Source organism: Labeo rohita, chromosome 2 (assembly GCF_022985175.1).
Source record: "Labeo rohita strain BAU-BD-2019 chromosome 2, IGBB_LRoh.1.0, whole genome shotgun sequence".
Classification (NCBI taxonomy): domain Eukaryota; kingdom Metazoa; phylum Chordata; class Actinopteri; order Cypriniformes; family Cyprinidae; genus Labeo; species Labeo rohita.
The window spans coordinates 37,969,294-37,976,803 of NC_066870.1; the positions used below are offsets into that span (position 1 = coordinate 37,969,294).

The window sequence follows — 7,510 nt, forward strand, 5'->3', positions numbered from 1 at the left end:
CAGCGCAGGGCTTTGGCAGTCAGATACGGGGAAGAAAAAGAAGAAAAGAGGCCTAGAGTTCTTTTAGTTTCTGTTGGAGCCTGTGATAATGTCGTCACAAACCAGACCGCCCAGAGATCACAGGGTTAACGTTTAACAGAATCATACAGCGGGTTGTGAACGTAAGATAGGGTTAGGAACTGTAAACTTGGGTAGAAACTCTAACTCTTTTTAGACAGACTCAAAACAAATCACACAAGTACACAATGCACAACGTGTTTATGCGTTGCTACGGTAACAAGGATGCATTAAAGGATACAAAAGTGACAAAGAGATTTAAAATGTTGCAAAAGATTCCATTTCAAATAAATGCTGTCCGTTTGAATTTTCCGTTTAGCAAAGAATCCTGAAAAATAAAATGTATCAGTTTTCAACATTGCTAATAATCAGAAGTGTCACTGAAGAATACACTTTTTTGAAAGAAATGGATACATTTATTCATCAAGGACGCATTAAATTGATCAAAAGTGGCTGTAAAGATATTTATAATCTTACAAAAGGTTTCTATTTTAAATAAATGCTTTCGAATGTTCTATCCACCTGTGAATCCTGAAAAATAATGTGTCAGTTTTCACAAAAATATTGGACAGCACAGCTGTTTTCAACATTGTTGATAATCATAAATGTTTCTTGCGCAGCAAATCAGCATATTAGAATGATTTCTGAAGAATCATGTGACACTGAAGACTGCAGTAATGATGCTGAAAATACAGCGTTGGTTACAGAAATAAATTACATTTTACAATATATTCACACAGAAAACGGCTATTTTAAATTCTAATAATATTTCACAATTTTACTGTATTTTTGATTAAATAAATGCAGCCTAGATGAGCAGAAGAGACTTATTTAACAAAAACATTTTTTAAAAAAATCTTACAAACCACAAACTTTTGAATAGTAGTGTAAATATGACTTAAAACAGTAAATGCAGTAAATTCCTCAAATGTCTTTTCTTGAGTTTTAGATCTCAAATGTCTCAAAATGTGGTGAAATTAGCCAAAAAAAGCTTTTACACACATTATTTCACAACTCTATTGGATTTACACTGCAAAAAATGTTTTTCTTACCTAGATTTGTTTGTCTTGTTTCCAGCCAAAATATCAAAAAAGTTCTTAAATCTAGAAGAACTGAAATAAGATGATTGCCTTCAGTAAAAGAAGACAAAATTAAGTGAGTTTTTGCTTGAAACAAGCTAAATTATCTACCAATGGTGTAAGCTAAATAATCTTGTTTTCTGCTTGAAATAAGATTTTTAATTTTTACATTTTTGGGGAGCATTTTCTTTACCTCATTAGCAGATTATTTAGCTTGTTCTAAGCAAAAACTTACTTATTAATTTTCTTTTTTCTGAAAACAAGACAATTTTTACTTCAGTTCTTCTTAATTCAAGAATTTTTAGATATTTTGACTGGAAACGTAAGAAAAGCATTTTCTGCAGTGTACTTGTCTATTTTTTCTTCTAAAGGAACATCTAAGACAAAGTTGATACTTCAGTCAAACAGAACTTAAGTCTCATGAGTTTTGTCTCATATTTGAGATCTCAGACACAGTTTGACAGTCAGTCCTGGACAAACATCCACACACACACACAGATGCACCTGCCATTGCTGTTTAAGTGTTTCTAATACAGATCTGCTCTCAGACACACTTATAACCCCCTCAGTCTCTCTCACACACACACACACACACACACCAGACAGTCTGAAAGTGCTAACGAGACACCCGTCCACCCCCAACACACACACACATACACCCCCTCACTAGTCTGCATATTTAGTCTGCTGTAGTTTGTCTACAGACATTAACACACATCTGCTCCATCAGTCAGTCAGTGAGCAGTCATGTAATCAAACTGTTTATTTACCAAAACTTACATTTGGTTCATGGGAGTAAGTTACTATGGCAAAAATAATAAGTTACTATATAGTTACAAAAACACAATATTCATCTTTCAACTTTAAAGGCTACACAGAACAGATTTAAAGGAGAAGTTCACTTTCAGAACAAAAATTTACAGATTTACTCCTTGTCATCCAAGACGTTTATTTCTTTCTTCAGTCGTAAAGGAACTGTTTTTTGAGGAAAACACTTCAGGATTTTTCTCCACATAGTGCACGCGAATTTGAACTTCCAAAATGTAGTTTAAATGCAGCTTCAAAGGCTCTAAACGATCCCAGCCGAGGAAGAAAGGTCTTATCTAGCAAAATGATCGGACATTTTCATAACAAATTTACAATTTATATTTTTTTAACCTCAAACGCTCGTCTTGAAAAAACAGTTTTTTTCCGGTTCAATAAGGTCAATACAGTTAGGGTATGTCAAAAAACTCCCATCTCGTTTTCTTCCCCAATTTTAAAATTGTCCTACATCGCTGAAGAAGTACCGACCCAGTGTTTACAAAGTGAACATTCAAAGATCATCAAAAGCCCTTTACAAAATAAAAGGTAAAAACAGCAATGTAGGATGATTTTGACATTAAAGAAGAAAACGAGACGGGAGTTTTTCGACATACCCTAACTGTACTGACCCGGATTACAGGAACTACGCATGTGCATCGCAGAGATGAGACAAGATGAGCATTTGAGGTTAAAAAGTATATAAATCGTCAATTTGTTTTCGAAAATAACCAATCGTTTCGCTAGATAAGACCCATCTTCCTCAGCTGGGATCATTTAGAGCTGCATTTAAACTCAGGGGCATCATATAAGTCCACTACATGGAGAGAAATCCTGAAATGTTTCCATCCAAAAACAATTTCTTTACAACTAAAGAAAGACAAACATCATCTTGGATGATAAAGAGGTGTGTAAATTATCTATACATTTTTGTTCTGGAAGTGAACTTCTTTTTTAAAGTTAACCAACTAGACAAATCTGTGAAACATGCATATGACATCAAATGCCAGTTTGATTGGAAAAAGATTCTTTGCTGTTCAGAAATCCTTGTACTGAATGCATTGATGCTAAATATGCTGTGTTTGATGCCGTTTATGATCTGTGTGTGTTTCCGTTGAGATGAGGTGGAGCTGTTGACCCTGATCTCCCAAAAATAATGATGTCTGGGTCTAAACACACACACACACACACACACAGCTCCTATCACCCTGGACAACGACGTCTGTGTCTGTCTATAGGCTCAGGTCACTGCACAGTCTGTCTGGCCATTCACATACACACACACACACACACTCTGTCTGGGTTCCTAACGTGACCTCTGGTTCCGGGGCAAAGAAATCTCCTGGGACCCAAATAACATGACCCACGGGACAATAAAACTAGACACACACCCCTCCGAATGTCTCGCTTTCATAAGCATCACGTGATCAAAACTACAAACATCAACTTATTACCTTAAAGGAACAGTTCACCCAAAAATTTAATTTCTCTCTATTTGTTCCAAACATTTAAAACATTTTTAATATTGTCAAAATAGCAAACAAATACCTGTATTTACTTTTTACAGTGAAAGGAGTTTCATGAGACATTAAATCTTTGTTTGGGCATGGTTAATATTATAAAAACTATAACTGCTGTTTTATCTGTTACTCATGAGCGTCTGATTTAAGGTGAAAAGTCACGTTTTTGATGTCCCATTTCCAAACATCTAATCTATACCATGGGGGTATAATTACACCCTGATATGAAAAACAAAATAATAATAATCAACTAGACAATTGCACTTGCAGAAAGCACCTAACTTGTACTCAAAATGAGCCTAAAATGCAAAAGCACAAAAAAAAAAACATTAAACATACATAAACTGTATACAGTATATTCACAGTTTGTGAAATTATTATTACAAAATATTGAAAATATTTTAAAATAAAATTTTATATATCTCATATTTATTTTGTTTTATTTTTGTAATGTTTTTCAAGTGTGTAAAGTCGTAATTTTGTTCTAATATTTTGATCTGTTTGCTATTTGTTACAATTTACTATTTTCATAGTGTTATTTTTAATCCATTGTATTAAATTACATCATAAATATTAATTATAATAATAGTATATGGAACCCACAACAATTAAAAAATAAAACCATACAAAAATTAAGTAAGGTTTTAAAATTATTTTCACAGCTGAACTAGAAAATCACACAACGACATTTTGTTCTCCACTTTATGCAACTAAAATTGTATTTTTTACAATGAGATTTAGTCACTGTAGTAACTTTTAAGTGGTGCTATCAGATGATGAAAAATATTTTACCTATAAATAACATGATTTTTTGCAAGGGTGTGAATAATATTTCATGCTTTTTTAAAAATACTGTGGTATTTTTTTGTAAGAGTGTATAATATGTAATGTTTTTTATCTGTCATTTAATCTGAATCTTAATCTTAATACAATTATACATACAGAATAGTGGACTGATGTTGTTTTCATGCTCTTTTCCACAGTGAAGTCGTGAAAGACAAACTGGGATGGATCTGACCTGCTGATGAGATCCTCTGTCGCCCTGAAGATTCACTGATGCCACTTCCTTTATTGCTGAACAGGAAGCCAGAATCAGTTGCAGGATGAATTCAGCGTTATAACTTCACCTGCAGACAGGTCGAAAAAACAAACACCATTAGAAAGATGTTTTTTTTGTGGCTCACTGGTCCTACCTTTGATTTTTATGATCGTGTTCATTTTTTACTGACGTTCAGTGTAGAAAACTAAAACACTGTGGAGATTTGCTGTTGTAGCGTCACCTGCAAAAGCACATTAAACCAGCTAAGTGAATCTAGAAATGCTCATGCTGTTATTTTATTTAAACATGCTTAGCGTTGCATTTTAGCATATGCGCATTACAGCTCTATTTCACACACACCTCAAGCTCTCTGGATGAATTATAAAATCTGTAAATGAATATTTTAATAACACTTGGGGCTGTAGGTTGGATTCACTAATGTAATGACCCTCAGAATCTCTTAATTCACCCGATTCAATAATACTGCACTGAACAATTGCATATAAGTAAAGCTGTAATTCATCACTGTGTACTTGAGTGATACTGAATGTGTGATGATCTTCAATAAAGCATCTATATGAGATATGTGACTTTGTCAGGTGTGAGTATTTGATATTACATTTTATGCTATTATATAAGAAGGTTTTGGGAATTAGTCTGTAAAGTGTGTTTGTGCATCTTGCTTTATAATAAATGACAATGCAATAACGGTCAGAGTTTAAATACATTATGGGTTTCTGTAGGTTGGAGAGTGATGGTCTAAACTGGACTGAACTGGTCTGTGGGTTTAATCTGGCCTTTCATCACATGTAAATGTTGGATAGATGTCTCATCTTGCACAGACAGTAAAGCACTTTTTCTGACAAAAATTATGTACCTAAAATGAATTAACACTAAAGACCAGTTGATAGTTTGGTGAATTCATTTCTACACCTGGCTGACAGCCAAAAGAGTTTACATTTTAGAGCCCAGACCTTTGTTAATTGTTCATTCATTAACAGCCAAGACATGAATATACACTGAAATGTGTGACCCTAAAACCAGTCTTAAGTTGCTGGGGTTTATTTGTAGCAATAGCCAAAAATACATTGTATGGGTCAAAATTATTGATTTTTCTTTCATGCCAAAATCTTTAGGAAATTAAGTGAAGATCATGTTCCATGAAAATATTTTGTAAATTTCCTACTGTAAATATGTCAAAACTTAATTTTTAATTATTAATATGCATTATTAAGAACTTAATTTGGACAACTTTAAAGGTAATTTTCTCTATATTTTGATTTTTTTGCATCCTCAGATTCCAGATTTTCCAACAGTTGTATGTCAGACAAATAATGTCCTATCCTAACAAACCATACATCAATGAAAAGCTTATTTATTCAGCATATATATATATCTCTCAATTTTATGACTGGTTTTGTGGTCTAGGATCATATATAGTAATATTAATGTTGTGATGGGTGCTGATTAAAGTTAAGATACTGATAGAAAGAAGCTGACCAACTTATTTATAAAATACAAATAAAAAGCACCTTTACACAGGATAATATTTTACCTGCCCTTTATGTCTGGAAAACAAAATTAATATATTGTGGTACAATATTTTGCTTCTTTTTTGTGTTAAATCCAACCAGGCGCTTATTTCGTACTGAATATATATCTGATATATTGATTTTACTCTTACTGACTTTGAATAAAAATAGCTGTAGTAGTTTGTAGTTTGTAATAAAAAACTAGTCATAAGTAGCATGGGTATATTTGTAGCAATAGCCAACAAGACATTGTACAGATCAAAATGCTACTCAAGAAACATTTCTAATCATTATCAGTGTTAAAAACAGTTATCCAACTCTAAATTTTAGTGGAAACTGTGATGCATTTTATTTTTCAGGATTCTTTGATGAATAGAAAGTTCAAAAGAACAGTATTTATTTGAAATAGAACTCTTTTGTAACATTATAAATGCATTTAGTGTTACTTTGGATCAAATTAATGCATCCTTGTTACTATATTGACACACAAAAACATATGTGACCTTGTACCACATGTATATTTGCAACAATATCCAACAATACATTGTATGGGTCAAAATTATCAAGCTTCTTTTATACCAAAAATCATTAGGATATTAAGTAAAGATCATGTTTCATGAAGATATTTTGTAAATTTCCTACCGTAAATATATCAAAACTTAATTTGGATAACTTTAAAGGTGATTTCCTCAATATTTCGATTTTTTTGCACCCTCAGATTCCAGATTTTGCAAACAGTTGTATCTCAGCAAAATATTGTCTTATCCTAACAAACCATACATCAATGTAAAGCTTATTTAATTTCATAAAATGACCCTTATGACTGGTTTTGTGGTCTAGGATCATACATAGTAATGTTAATGACTATTACTTGATAGAAAGCAGCTGACCAGCTTATATATAAAATAAAAAAGCACTTTTAAACAGGACAATATTTTATCTGCCCTTTATGTCTAATAAACAAAATTCATATACTGTGGTAATTTTTGTTTTGCTTCTTTTTTGTGTTAAATCTAACCAGACACTTATTTCGTATTGAATATATATCTGATATAAGGATTTTACTCTTACTGATTTTAAATAAAAATATCTGTTGTAGTTTGTAGTTTGTAACACATACACGTGGCATGTAATAATAATAAAAAACGACTAGGAAACTGGAATACCCAAGTAGATATCATTAAAAAAACAAAATAAAAACATAAAATGATTTTCTGAAGGTGTTTAATTAATATTCTCATTAAAAAAAAACTGGAAGTCACTCACCATTTCTCTAGTCAGCTGCAAACTTTTAAATCCGCATCTGTCAATCATTCAATATCCGCGAGAAAACAGCGCAAATGTTACTAACGTAAAGCTTTTTTTTACAAGAGTCTGACACTAAAATGACTTTTGTTACCTCCAGACCAAGAAAAAACGAGAAAACATCTTTTAAGAACATTCTGAGAAGTCGAGTTCAACTTCGACCAAACAAGAAGCCGA

The 7,510-nt window shown here is 32.4% G+C and overlaps 2 long non-coding RNA genes across 5 annotated transcripts in view; one reads left to right on the plus strand and one right to left on the minus strand.

Annotated features, from left to right (window-relative positions):
• LOC127153885 (uncharacterized) overlaps nt 1–5,096 on the plus strand; it is a 42,589-nt gene extending 37,493 nt beyond the window's left edge. For 3 of the 4 annotated variants that reach the window (XR_007825362.1, XR_007825360.1, XR_007825361.1), the window contains exon 4: nt 4,441–5,096. This is a non-coding gene — a long non-coding RNA (uncharacterized LOC127153885). The remainder of the gene's footprint in view (nt 1–4,440) is intronic. The other variant, XR_007825359.1, reaches the window with a different exon arrangement.
• The window catches only part of LOC127153897 (uncharacterized), a 58,539-nt gene extending 51,029 nt beyond the window's left edge, over nt 1–7,510 (minus strand). Inside the window, exons 1-3 of the long non-coding RNA XR_007825363.1 lie at nt 7,428–7,510; nt 7,295–7,331; nt 4,476–4,584 (exon numbers count right to left, since the gene is read on the minus strand). This is a non-coding gene — a long non-coding RNA (uncharacterized LOC127153897). The remainder of the gene's footprint in view (nt 1–4,475; nt 4,585–7,294; nt 7,332–7,427) is intronic.